General features: G+C 40.2%; 1 protein-coding gene across 2 annotated transcripts in view; it reads right to left on the minus strand.

The window, feature by feature from the left end:
- pam (peptidylglycine alpha-amidating monooxygenase) overlaps window positions 1–14,745 on the minus strand; it is a 56,227-nt gene that overhangs the window by 11,276 nt on the left and 30,206 nt on the right. The gene's annotated exons all lie outside the window — the stretch shown is intronic.

Below are 14,745 nucleotides of genomic sequence, written 5' to 3' on the forward strand. Positions count from 1 at the left end.
TCGGTTGTTCACATATTTTACATTATTACAACACCTCTCTCCCCAGTCTGGCATGAACAGCTCGAATAGTTCCTGTATCAAATTAAGGCCCGCTTTCTGAAATACGAAATTTGCTGTGATTGGTTAGCTGGGCCAGCGTGTGCTGTGATTGGTTAGCTGGGTCAGTGTGTGTGCTGTGATTGGTTAGCTGGGCCCGTGTGTGCTGTGATTGGTCCAGAGTAGTAATGCGCACGGGCTAATTTTGAGCTACGGGCAAAAAAAGCAAAAAATTTGAGATTTTCACAAAAATTTGTTCATTAAGCGCTTGTCTAGTGATCCCAGTGCTCCAAATAGTAATTAAACATCTAAAAGTATCTTTATTTGTTTGTTTTCCACGAGGAGTACCTTTTCTCCATTCGCTGCCTCTCATCCGAAGCATACACATAAAGACAACAGACATCGACGGTGCTCTATCCCGATACACACATACACAGATTTACAGTAGGCTAAATATATTTAAGTAGTCACGCAAACACAATCTGTTATAACTTAAGTGACCGTTTGGATGTGAAACATCGGACGTGTAACATTATATTAGATATTAGTCATTATATTAGTCTTAATATAGGCCATCTGTCTCATTAATGTTAATCAAACAATAAAAGAAAAGAGGGAATCCCTCGCTGCTTGATTGAACGGCTTTTGTAGTTTTAATAATCTACTAAATAATCTGGGTCAAGCGATTAGTCAACAGAAGAGACAGACGGCTGCACGTGAGTGTCCTGCGTAATACTTGGTTATAGATCTGCTGTTGGAATTATTACTTGCTGCTAAGAAGGAATATTTCGTTTTCTGCCTATTTCTACGTTATATTTTTGTTTGCGTTTGTATTTTTGATTGCACTTTCTGGTAATTATAATAACTGCCCTCGGCTAAGAAGGAGCGCGTGTAATTTAATTGCTCCCTTCCTGCGTTGAAGTGCGAACTGTAGTTTCGATTGGAGGAATTGCCCTGCTATAGACTATTGGCTGTGCTAATTAGAAGGCGGCCACAGCGACCGTAGAGTATTTAAACTGCTTGGTCACTGTCATAACTTGGGTCAAGCGATTAGTCAACAGAAGAGACAGACGGCTGCACGTGAGTGTCCTGCGTAATACTTGGTTATAGATCTGCTGTTGGAATTATTACTTGCTGCTAAGAAGGAATATTTCGTTTTCTGCCTATTTCTACGTTATATTTTTGTTTGCGTTTGTATTTTTGATTGCACTTTCTGGTAATTATAATAACTGCCCTCGGCTAAGAAGGAGCGCGTGTAATTTAATTGCTCCCTTCCTGCGTTGAAGTGCGAACTGTAGTTTCGATTGGAGGAATTGCCCTGCTATAGACTATTGGCTGTGCTAATTAGAAGGCGGCCACAGCTGTTTTCACTTTAGTGTCTTAGACTGTGTATTTATCTGATCTCTGTGCGCTGACGCGGAAGCATCAGCGGAAGCGTTCAGGCCTCCTCGTGTAGCTGGGTCAGTGTGTGTGCTGTGATTGGTTAGCTGGGCCCGTGTGTGCTGTGATTGGTCCAGAGTAGTAATGCGCACGGGCTAATTTTGAGCTACGGGCAAAAAAAGCAAAAAATTTGAGATTTTCACAAAAATTTGTTCATTAAGCGCTTGTCTAGTGATCCCAGTGCTCCAAATAGTAATTAAACATCTAAAAGTATCTTTATTTGTTTGTTTTCCACGAGGAGTACCTTTTCTCCATTCGCTGCCTCTCATCCGAAGCATACACATAAAGACAACAGACATCGACGGTGCTCTATCCCGATACACACATACACAGATTTACAGTAGGCTAAATATATTTAAGTAGTCACGCAAACACAATCTGTTATAACTTAAGTGACCGTTTGGATGTGAAACATCGGACGTGTAACATTATATTAGATATTAGTCATTATATTAGTCTTAATATAGGCCATCTGTCTCATTAATGTTAATCAAACAATAAAAGAAAAGAGGGAATCCCTCGCTGCTTGATTGAACGGCTTTTGTAGTTTTAATAATCTACTAAATAATCTGGGTCAAGCGATTAGTCAACAGAAGAGACAGACGGCTGCACGTGAGTGTCCTGCGTAATACTTGGTTATAGATCTGCTGTTGGAATTATTACTTGCTGCTAAGAAGGAATATTTCGTTTTCTGCCTATTTCTACGTTATATTTTTGTTTGCGTTTGTATTTTTGATTGCACTTTCTGGTAATTATAATAACTGCCCTCGGCTAAGAAGGAGCGCGTGTAATTTAATTGCTCCCTTCCTGCGTTGAAGTGCGAACTGTAGTTTCGATTGGAGGAATTGCCCTGCTATAGACTATTGGCTGTGCTAATTAGAAGGCGGCCACAGCGACCGTAGAGTATTTAAACTGCTTGGTCACTGTCATAACTTGGGTCAAGCGATTAGTCAACAGAAGAGACAGACGGCTGCACGTGAGTGTCCTGCGTAATACTTGGTTATAGATCTGCTGTTGGAATTATTACTTGCTGCTAAGAAGGAATATTTCGTTTTCTGCCTATTTCTACGTTATATTTTTGTTATTTTAATAGAGAATGTAAAAATAATAAATAAATACATTTTTTACAATTTGCTCATTTTGACAGTACAGGTCACATATGTATTACTCTTATCTGTATGACCAAAAATTAAGGAGTATTTTAAGTGCAAGTGACTGCTCTGGCGCCTCCATCTGTCCTGCAGTGAGCACTAATGTTCAGCTTACACACTCCACACATTTCTCTAGGTTAACATTATATTGAACGTCCATGTAAAGTTGCTGCTACTAACCGATTTCCGATGATAAGCCATAAATGAAGTCGTGGGAAGTCGTGGCCTAATGGTTAGAGAGTCGGACTCATAACCCAAAGGTTGTGGGTTCGAGTCTCGTACCGGCAGGGATTGTAGGTGGGGGGGAGTGAATGTACAGCGCTCTCTCCCACCTTCAATACCACGACTGAGGTGCCCTTGAGCAAGGCACTGAACCCCCAACTGCTCCCCGGGCGCCGCAGCATTAATGGCTGCCCACTGCTCTGGGTGTGTGTTCACGGTTTGTGTGTGTTCACTGCTGTGTGTGTGCACTTTGGATGGGTAAATGCAGAGCACTAATTCTGAGTATGGGTCACCATACTTGGCCACATGTCACATGTCACGTCATGTCATGATAGCGAGCGATAAGATGTCGTGCCCGATGTACTGTATTACCACTAAGCGGCAGCCTCGCGCTCTCTCTCGTGAAGCCAACACGGAAGTGACTTAAACTGTAATTCATCGACTGGACGCTAGAGGCGGGCTGCAAAAGTGAGTCAGTCCCATAGACTCCCCATGTTAAAATTAAACTGTAATTCATCGACGACGCTAGAGGCGGGCTGCAAAAGTGAGTCAGTCCCATAGACTCCCCATGTTAAAATGCCTAACTTTACTGCAGAAAAAAACATGTTTACATGTTTAAAAAAATATGGTTCAAAAAAATGTTTTGGTCTATATAGTAGGGCTGCACGATTAATCGAATGCGATTGTCATGCGCATTTTGTTAATAAAGTAGTTTCTGTAATCAGCAGGAAATCATCATCACGTGCTTTCAGATGGAGCAGAATTTACTACACAGAGCCGTAGTTCACTGACAAGTTATGCAAAAAAATTATAATTGCAGACGATTTTATTGCGCGATTATAAAATCGAAGAAATCGTTGGCGATAATGACAGCTGTTTGCATAGCTTGTCAGTGAACTACGGCTCTGTGAAGTAAATGCTGCTCCATCTGAAAGCATGTGAAAATACCACATTTAATAACATATTTTTACTCCAAACTCACTTCATAACGTCAGTCGAGTGTTTGAAATAAATCCTTCTGTGAGATGATGTGGCTTCTTACACAGAATAAGGCACGCAACATATTTCATAGTATTTAAGCCGTGATAAAGGCATTGCATTATAAATATACTTTATTTCAACCTGCTCCCGCCTCTTTGCCCATTTTCGATTATCCGGGAGTAACGCGCGGTGACGTGCTGCCAAGATGGCGACGGCCGCCTCCGCCCAATTTTGAGCTTCAGAAATCGTCACGGACACTACGTCCATGTTTTTATACAGTCTATGAATAGACACAGACCAACCCATTAACGTACTGTCCATCACGGACTGCGAGACCTCACCACTTCCTGTGGATGTTTTAAATTTTTTTTCTGCGACTAATAAAATTTTGGTCGACCAAGCCTCTTCTTGTCGACTAACGGTCAGTTGATTATTAGGGGGCAGCCCTAGAAAATACTATTAAAAATATATTTTGAAAAAAAACTTCTTTATTCTATCTGACTTTATATTAATGCAACACAGTAAATGACAACCATGTGTGGTCTCAACACAACAAAAGAAAACAAGGCATTCATCTCCGACAATTTTTTTTGTCTGGCATTTCATCAAGAACTCTAGGGAGCAAATTGCTGCCTCATTTTTCTTTTTCGTGAATTGGAATATGTACAAAGGATTGTGGGTGTTTCAAGGACGGAAGGATTTAAAATATGCCTTTAAACTATGCCAAGTGAAGGATGTGAAACAAAGGCTGCCTTCCAAGGACCCTTCAAACTGAGATGGCCTTCGACGGTGTATGTAGACGCGACTGCTGAGATATGCCTTTCTGACTGAGAAACAGCCGAAGCCGTGAGGTCACAGGAATTGCCTGCAGACCTCAGAGACAGACTGTGTTGGCCCGGCCAAACGGAGCAGTTGGTAAGAAAACTCTGGTTGAGCTCCAGAGATCATGTGTGGAAATGGGAGAAATTTACAGAAACACAACCGTCACTGCGACACTCCACTGATCTGGGCTTTATAGCAGAGTAGCCAGACGAAAGCCTCTGCTCAGTAAAGACACATGAAAGCCTACTTGGAAAAAAAAGCACCTAAAGGACTCTAGACTAGTATCTAAACTTGATTCTCTGGGCTTATCAATTCCAGTTCATGTGTGCAGGAAAACCAGACACCGCTCATCACTGGCACAATGCCACCTCAGCAGTGAAATGTGGAAAGCACTGTCAGTTTGGAAGCAAGGCTGCACACAGCAAAATATAAAGATATTCTTAAGGAAAACTGGGTCCAGAACAGAGCTGGGTAGTAACTGATTACATGCAATCTGGATTATGTAATCAGATTCCAAAAATTAAGAACTTGTAAATACATTAAATTACATTTTAAAAATACTCATAATCAGACTACAGTAACTTTTTTTATTGATTACATATTATTCACACAATGGCAATAAATGATTAATAATTTATTGATTCTTCCTAATTCCACTTTTTCATATTTTAATATTCCTTTCTAAAACAGCCTACAGCTGTTTGCTGGACTTTCACACAAATATCAGTCATTAGTCAGGTGACTACACAACATTTGACCACGGATTTATTAAATATCATTTCAGTTTAAAGAAGTGTTTGAACACTGCTTCAACTACTGATGAACACATACATTTTTATTTGAATTATCACTCAGTAGGTTAACCATCCATCGCTGTGTCTTTGTAAAGCTTTTGTCTTTTAAACACATTAAAATGTACAAATTCACATTATTTCTTATTTACATGTAATGCAGGCATTCCCAAACTTTGTCAGCTGAACCTCTTTTTCCTAATATATTTACTTGAAGTACCCCTGAGATTTTAAAATAAATATTTAATAATTAAGCATCACATTTGCATGTTCATGGTTCTCTGACATTAGTTATGGTCACATGACATGCAGGCGAACAAATAAAATATTAATTTTTTTTAGTAAGTGTTTTAGTTTGACTGATGTTTTTCTAAAATTAATTATTTTAAGTTAAAAAAATTTATAATTTCATTAATTATTGGGCTTTCATTAAACTCACAAAACCTCTGCAGTTCCTTTATGAACCCCAGTTTGGCAAACTTTGACGTAATATAATGTTTAAAGGGGTCATATGATGCTTTTTTAAAGATCATTATTTTGTGTATTTGGTGTAACAGAATATGTATGTAATTTTTCAAATACTGTACATTACTGTAGGTCCTCTATGCCCCGCCTCTCTCAAACGCTTAGTTTTCTACAAAGCCCCTCCTTCCGACAAGCGCAGTCTGCTCTGATTGGCCAGCTGACCCAGTGCATTGTGATTGGCCGAACACCACAAGCACGCGTCGGAAACGTAACGCCCCTTACCATAATCGCGAGCTTCATCTTTCAAAATAAATGAAAACACGGAGGGAAACAGAGTCACGTGACAGACCCAGTGATGAAGCTGGTATGTGTTTGCATTACACAAGCCACGGTTAAGACCGCTGACTCTACTGTGATGTGACCCTGTCTGTCTCTCTGTCTCTCTCTCTCTCTCTCTCACACACACACACACAGACACAGACACGCTAATATTTCTACATAGTGAGGTAGATATGTGGGGGCGTGTTAGAACGAGGCGTTTTAGGGGGGCGTGGCAGAGTCTTAACTTTGATAAAGAATATCTCTTTGGTTTTGAGACTTTAGTCTTTGCAACTTCAGGGATCTTATCTATGCACAATCAGCTTGTAACACTCCAAAGAGAAAGAACAACTTGAAATCGCATCATATGACCCCTTTAATGCAGTTCATGTTATTAATTACAATGAATGAAATGTATTTTCTTACTCTTTGTATTTTTATATCAATATGGTACAAGATTACCCTCAATGTGATAAACGAGATAGGTCAAAATAGTAATCTAAAAGTAATCAGAAAGTAGTCAGTTTATATTACCTAAAATGTGTAATGTAATGGATTACGGTACTAACTACAATTTCTGTCATGTAATTTGGAATCAGAAAAAGTAATCTACCCAACTCTGGTCCAGAACACTCAGAACCTCAGATTGAGCTAAAGGTTCACTATCCGACAGGACAATGACCCTAAACACACAACCCAGACGATGAAAGAGTGGCTACAACTCAGAATCCCAAGCAGAATCCCAGTGTCCCAGTCAGAGCCTGGACATGAACCCAATAAAAACTTGAATATGGCTGCATGCCCACTGATGCTCACCACACAACCTGAGGATCTAAACAGAAAAATGGCAGAAAATCTGCAAATCCAGGTGTGCAAAGCTTGTCACATCATACCAGAAAAGACTTGAAGCCGTAATTGCTGCGAAGTAGAGTTAAGAGTCTGAATTGCGCAACATGAAAATGTGAAAAATGAAGGGTCTGAATATTTTCTGAATGAATTGTATACACTTGTTGTGTACTCCTGACAATCGTTCTCTTCAAAACCGACCAAAAATAACTTGCAGGGGTGATTTTTTGACCAACAGGACGAAAGCTTTTGATGCATCTTGAAATCTATTCTATAGGAAATTCTCATGTTCCATATTAGAGAATTATTAAAACCACATGCAATAATATTACACACTAAGCAAACACTCTCTGCAACCCTAAGTATAAATGACAGCAGTGAGATGGGTGGAAACAGGCTTTAAATGGAAAACAAATGGATATGTGGTAGACAAACTCATGTCTCAGTTGACACTGTGGCCTATGTGTTGAAAGCTCAACATCCACACAGCACTTGATAGAGATACTTGAAACATTTATGTCCTTGCTTTTTGTTGGGGTAAAAAAACGAGGCCGAAACCCACCTGGTTGGTCCCTCTGAGCCGCCCCTGTGGTCGGCTGTCTGGCGGGTACAGTCCTGCTCCTTGAGGGGCTGACAGTGGACTCTAACTGGTGAAACTTGTGCACTCTGTCCCTCGCCAGCATTGCATCCTCTTTTGTTTTGTAGCCTAAACGTGGCCAGCCCAGGGCTTTTTTTTGCATTATGCTATCAATCTCTGCCATCAGACGTGTCTGGGTTCGGGCCGCCTCTGCGGGGTTGTACTTATGCATGTGGACAGCATCCTCCCTCTCCCCCAGCAGTTTAGAGAGAAGAGAATAGAGGTCACCTGCACAGGAGGAAACAGAGGAGGAGAAGCGGAAAGACAAAAGAGGAATGGTGGTGTGAATAGAAAAGTGAGAAAGTCATTTGGAGTGGAGGAAAAAGGCTGTGCTGGTGGTGTTATATGTATTTGATATTCTCGATGGCTGGGTATACTGTGATATCTTTGTCTGTCCTTTACAATTGTTGCTTAGCAGATTGTATGACATGCCCAAGTGAGATCTTGTGTAATCGGCAGACTGTGCAACATAAAGCCTGGTCCCACGCAGTACATCTATTCTGATAACGCTGACTGGCTGTTTTAGTGTTCTGGCATCCTCACGGTCACGCAAAATAAAAAGGCTGCACATCATTTATCATGCCTGAAAAGATGATATCCGAATTTGAAACTTATGTCATGCCCATCTACAGGGTATGTGCAGCAGTGTTGTCAAAAGTACCGACTTTGGTACCAGTCGGTACTGAAATTTTAAAAACGTCCACTTCCCGCTAACATTTGAGCGCTGTTGAGTGGATTCTTAAACAGCGCTGATTGGCCATCGTGTTCACGCGCTCAACAGATATGACTGTGATTGGCTACTAGGGCTGTGTATCACCAGCAAAGTCACGATACGATACATATCACGATACAGAGGCCACGATACTATACATATCACGATACGGGACTGCACTGAATTTCACCTGAGCAGAATTAGGTAAAACAGCTGTTTATTAAACACTGCATACTGCTAACTATTGGCAGAGCAGGCAGCTGACCTCTGCATTATGAAGGGCCTCCTTAACTGTACCACAGTGCAATAGCCTATAGGTAATGGCATATGTTTCATGTTTACATTGGGCACTCCCCACCAGGTACAATATTCTCATTGTTTGCATCTTGTTTTTAAGACCATAAATAATAATGTACTCGTTCTAATAAATTTATATTGTAATGTACTCATTCTAATATATTAAAATCATCTTAACATTGCTGGTAGGTTATCATTACACAAATCAACACACTCTCTACATTTAAAATATAAAAATTTGAAGAGTTCAAAACTAATGCGCTGTATTCACTGTAGGCTACCTCACGCACACACGTTTAGTCAGATCACGCTGCGCGCATAGACATTCTTTTTAGCGTTCAGAAAAACTTTATCAATAAAATAGCTTAAACGCTGAAGAGCTACATTATCTTTCTCAACAAGGAGCTGGTAACACACCTGGTTGGTCCCTCTGAGCCGCCCCTGTGGTCGGCTGTCTGGCGGGTACAGTCCTGCTCCTTGAGGGGCTGACAGTGGACTCTAACTGGTGAAACTTGTGCACTCTGTCCCTCGCCAGCATTGCATCCTCTTTTGTTTTGTAGCCTAAACGTGGCCAGCCCAGGGCTTTTTTTTGCATTATGCTATCAATCTCTGCCATCAGACGTGTCTGGGTTCGGGCCGCCTCTGCGGGGTTGTACTTATGCATGTGGACAGCGTCCTCCCTCTCCCCCAGCAGTTTAGAGAGAAGAGAATAGAGGTCACCTGCACAGGAGGAAACAGAGGAGGAGAAGCGGAAAGACAAAAGAGGAATGGTGGTGTGAATAGAAAAGTGAGAAAGTCATTTGGAGTGGAGGAAAGAAGGCTGTGCTGGTGGTGTTATATGTATTTGATATTCTCGATGGCTGGGTATACTGTGATATCTTTGTCTGTCCTTTACAATTGTTGCTTAGCAGATTGTATGACATGCCCAAGTGAGATCTTGTGTAATCGGCAGACTGTGCAACATAAAGCCTGGTCCCACGCAGTACATCTATTCTGATAACGCTGACTGGCTGTTTTAGTGTTCTGGCATCCTCACGGTCACGCAAAATAAAAAGGCTGCACATCATTTATCATGCCTGAAAAGATGATATCCAAATTTGAAACTTATGTCATGCCCATCTACAGGGTATGTGCAGCAGTGTTGTCAAAAGTACCGACTTTGGTACCAGTCGGTACTGAAATTTTAAAAACGTCCACTTCCCGCTAACATTTGAGCGCTGTTGAGTGGATTCTTAAACAGCGCTGATTGGCCATCGTGTTCACGCGCTCAACAGATATGACTGTGATTGGCTACTAGGGCTGTGTATCACCAGCAAAGTCACGATACGATACATATCACGATACAGAGGCCACGATACTATACATATCACGATACGGGACTGCACTGAATTTCACCTGAGCAGAATTAGGTAAAACAGCTGTTTATTAAACACTGCATACTGCTAACTATTGGCAGAGCAGGCAGCTGACCTCTGCATTATGAAGGGCCTCCTTAACTGTACCACAGTGCAATAGCCTATAGGTAATGGCATATGTTTCATGTTTACATTGGGCACTCCCCACCAGGTACAATATTCTCATTGTTTGCATCTTGTTTTTAAGACCATAAATAATAATGTACTCGTTCTAATAAATTTATATTGTAATGTACTCATTCTAATATATTAAAATCATCTTAACATTGCTGGTAGGTTATCATTACACAAATCAACACACTCTCTACATTTAAAATATAAAAATTTGAAGAGTTCAAAACTAATGCGCTGTATTCACTGTAGGCTACCTCACGCACACACGTTTAGTCAGATCACGCTGCGCGCATAGACATTCTTTTTAGCGTTCAGAAAAACTTTATCAATAAAATAGCTTAAACGCTGAAGAGCTACATTATCTTTCTCAACAAGGAGCTGGTAACATCATCGTTATTAAAAAGCAATTAAAGCCACCGCTTCACTGTTAATAGAGAAACGTGGCAAAACAGTGGTAATTCATACATACACAGCCTCTCTCTCTCTCTCGCTCTCTCTCTCTCTCTCTCATAAATGAACACTTGATAAATCACACTTTTCTGAGAATAGACTTGAAGTGGAGATCGCTAAACTGCAAGCTAACCGGTGTTTTCAGAAAGCAAGCGCGTTTAAACAGTCGAAAGAGAGCGCGTACACATGGTTGCCAGGTTGACAAAGGTAAGTAGCACACTTAGCAGATATTTCCGTATTGCGCAAGTGTAAAGCTTTGTTTCGGGGATTACGTCTCTTTATATCAGGCAACCCCGGTTGTGTTCCACTGCGGCCAGATTAAACCTTGTTGTAGCCTATATATTATGCTCTACTCATTATTTTTTAGAAACCTTGCACTTTTCTACTCCGTTTTAAATGGTGTTCTTGTATTCAAATTAAGCGCGGTCCACTGCAGCACACGTGCCACAATATCGATACAGGGCCAGCTGTATCGATACTTGTATCGTCAAATCTCTGTGACTATACATTGTTGTATCGATGTATCGAACACAGCACTATTAGCTACAATGAGCAATGCTTCACGCTCTTCAGCAGATCCCTAATATATCTGCACATAGACGGATCCGCTGACAGATGCCTGCTTTCTAATGACAATATTTTATGATGCCAGGCACATATATTTTGAGGATCATGGCTCAAACTGGGAGAGAGGGCACATATGTTTAAACTCAACCCTGAGACAGACTGCCATGTTACGATCCCTATATTGAATTATGATTAAATGGCAACAATGTTAGGTGGTCTTTAACCTACTACTATGTACTTATATTTAAAGGGGGGGTACAATGCTGTTTCATGCATTCTGAGTTGTTTACACTGTTAAAGAGTTGGATTCTCATGCTAAGCATGGACAAAGTTTCAAAAAACTATTTGGACATATGACGGAGTATTTCTGTGCCAAAAATCTTACTTCCAGGTTCGTACAAGTTTCTGAGAGTTTTTTTTGATCGTGGCTCTTCATGACGTAAACGAGGGTGGAACTCCTTATATGGGCATTTCTCCCGGACGAACGCACCCGCGCACGCATCGACCAGAGCGAGAGCAAGAGCGCGCCCATCAATGCGCTTCGTCCGGCCGCAGCGCTGCGCAGGCCTCGCTCGGGAAGAATGTCTCCAAAGAAGTGTGTTTTTGGTTGTAAGGGAAAGATAACTTTGTTCAGCTTCCTAAAGAACCCAGAGTTATATAAACAGTGGATGCAGTTTGTTTTTCCGGGGCAGCAACGGAGTTTGTTGATGAACGTTTTATAAACAAGGCCCAGTTCGACGCTGGATTTGCACATCGTTTGATACTGAAAGATGGAGCGGTCGAGCTATAAAAGATCCCGGTCATGATTCAGAACTGCAGACGGTAAGTGAAACGGCATCAAATGTCTGTGTTTTGTTGGCATTCGGCGCCCAAGTGCTCGTCACTCTTTACCTCAAGAAACTCGGCTGTTTCCGGAGAGAATCGTAAAGCTGTATCTTTCTTTTATAAATATGATAAAACTAAAGACTCTTTGGAGATATGAAGGATGCAGTACTACTCTAGAGGTACTCAAGAGTAACATGAGATTGGGTGAAACTGTGTGTATTATGTCCCCTTTAAATTAATCATTTGGTACAAGGCACTTATTGTGTACAGTACAAACATGTTTTTACCTTGTACTTCTATTTTTAGAAATACCTGCATGTAATTACATTTGTAATTCATTTCTGTAATTACATTTATAATTACACACATACGTATACGTTAATCATGCTAGAACCATGCTAGCAACATGTTAATCATGCTAGAATCTTGCTAATAATGCTAACAACATGCTAGTAACATGCTAATCATGCTAGAGATATGCTAGTAACTTACTGTTCATGTTAACAACATGCTAATAATACGCTAATCATACTAGAAATATGTTAGTAAATTGTTAACCATGCTAATAATTTGCTAATAATGCTAACATCATGTTAGTAACAATGCAAAGTATGTTAGAAACATGCTAAGAACATAATAGTAACATGTTAATCATGCTAGAAACATGTTAGCAACATGCTAGTGACTTGCTAATCATGCTAACAACATGCTAGTAACATGTTAATCATGCTAGAAAAATGCTAACAAAATGCTAGTAACGTGCTAATCATGCTAGTATCTTGCTAATCATGCTAACAACATGCTAATCATACTAGTAACATGTTAAACATGTTAGAAAATGCTAGCAACATGCTAATCATGCTAGAATCATGCTAGTAACTTTGTTAACCATGCTAATAATTTGCTAATCATGCTAACATCATGTTAGTAACAATGCAAATTATGTTAGAAACATGCTAAGAACATAATAGTAACATGTTAATCATGCTAGAAACATGTTAGCAACATGCTAGTGACTTGCTAATCATGCTAACAACATGCTAATCATACTAGTAACATGTTAAACATGTTAGAAAATGCTAGCAACATGCTAATCATGCTAGAATCATGCTAGTAACTTTGTTAACCATGCTAGTAATTTGTTAATCATGTTAACATCATGTTAGTAACATGCTAATCTTGCAATATGAACACAGTAAGTACACTGTACTTATTTTTTGATGTAAGTACATGGTAGTTAAGGCCACCTAATGTAAAGTGGGACACCTTCAACTTATTAATAAATAGAATAGCACTAAGGTGGCAACTGCTTGTGGGAGATGGGATGACATTTCCTCAGATTACCTGAAATAATTGATGAATAGAATGTCAAAGATCTACAGATGGAAGATTCTTTGACGAAAGAAAAAAAACAATTATTTGATGTATGTTTTCATGAACAATGTGAGATTTCTAAGTGACCCCAAACTTTCAGAACATGAGCAGCTCCCTACCTGACAGTAAGCTAACAAGTTTAGTGTGCTGAACCAGCCAGCACCATCTGGGACTCCAGTGTCTCATAGATCGGTGACATTGGAGAAGTATCAATGACTGTGTCTTTCTCTAAGGCCTGGTGAAATATTCTATCAAACAGAAACCTCTGATTGTCCAAACAGGCAACTTTCGTAGATGATATTCTGGCTTTGTACAGTAGGTCCATTTTATGGTGATTCTACCTTAAATGTCTCTGTTTTTGGCATTAAGAACCACAGAACCAGCATTTATTAGCTGCTCTACTTTGGTGATGGTACCCCTGATAAATTCCTGCTGTTTAATTTCCTATATACCAGGTCTTTCTCTTTAAAGTCTGGCTTCTGTCACACACAAAGGGCTCTGTAATCATAAGCAAATCCCTGAAGCATTGCCCAGGTTTCTGTACCACTGTTGTCAACTTCTCTTCTGACAGCTCCTTAACATTTCATGATGAACTTGAGCCAGTTCGGTGCTGAATAGTTTTTCTGTGAATAGGGACTATGTGCAAAGGATTGTGGGTGATTAGAAGATGTGAAGGATACACCTGATGCATCCCTTTAAACACCATTGTGCTGCGCCTCTGTGTAGGCTCTAGAAACACTCATCCAATCTGTTCAGCCTGGGCTTTAACAGCACTTTAATTGAGAAAAGCTCTTTTCATTGCAGGGCAATTGTAAAATGCCTTCTGCTGCTATATGAGATTTAATGCGACCGTGACGCTTTTTAATGAAGTGCTGGTTGATGTTTTGTTTTACCTGACGATGTGATGTCACCACTCTGTTGGTAATTTCATTTCACCAGCTCAGAATCAAATCCACTCTGATTTTCCATAATCAATAAGCATTACCAAATTAGATTTTACACTAATTTAGAAAGATTACTGGTCAAAAATATATATATATATATATACGGTAAGGGCCAACAGTGTAGTTAGCAGCAAGGACCTTCTCTGACTGCCAGTGGTGAAATGTTTGATAGATTTCCACTGAATCTTGGATATTAACATAAGTCTTCTAAGTCAACTGCCAGACACCTCCTACAGAGCAAGAAGAAGATCCCATTACCACTGGAAAAGATTTCTCATTGGTCCAAATGTTGTTTCTTATTAACTAACTGCCTTTCAACCCATCTTGACTCGCACCCC

The sequence above is a fragment of the Sinocyclocheilus grahami genome, unplaced genomic scaffold, assembly GCF_001515645.1.
Source record: "Sinocyclocheilus grahami isolate Dianchi unplaced genomic scaffold, SAMN03320097.WGS_v1.1 scaffold638.1, whole genome shotgun sequence".
NCBI classification, from domain to species: Eukaryota; Metazoa; Chordata; class Actinopteri; order Cypriniformes; family Cyprinidae; genus Sinocyclocheilus; species Sinocyclocheilus grahami.